Consider the following 447-nt stretch of genomic DNA (forward strand, 5'->3'; position numbering starts at 1 on the left):
GGGCAGTGGGGACCAGTGGCTGCCCTGCTGGGAGAGGGCAGTGGGGTCCCGGGGGGCATCCACAGCCTCTTTTGCCCCCACCTGCTCCCTGCCCCCAGACCAGAGTGGGGCAAGCCGGGGGTGCCCAAGGCAGGGGCCAAGCGCCCGCCCAGGGCCGGGGGCAGAGACTGGGCAGGCAGCAGGTGTCCTGACCCCCTGATGCTCTAACCACTAGACTTGGCTCACAAAGGCAGAAGCGAGGGGCTCCTCACTCCCGACCCGCAGTCCCCCGATCGTGCCCCCCAAGCCCTGCCAGCGCTGCTCTCCCTGCCTCAGTTTCCCCCTCTGGGGAGCGCGGAGGGCCCAGGCGTCCCAACTCCCGCAGCCCCGAGGGTCGGCTCCCGAGGTGGAGCCCAGCCGAGCCCAAAACGGGACCCCGGCCCGGGGGGGCTCAGACACCGGGCCCCC

This window comes from Alligator sinensis, unplaced genomic scaffold (genome assembly GCF_000455745.1).
Source record: "Alligator sinensis unplaced genomic scaffold, ASM45574v1 scaffold1065_1, whole genome shotgun sequence".
NCBI lineage: Eukaryota > Metazoa > Chordata > Crocodylia > Alligatoridae > Alligator > Alligator sinensis.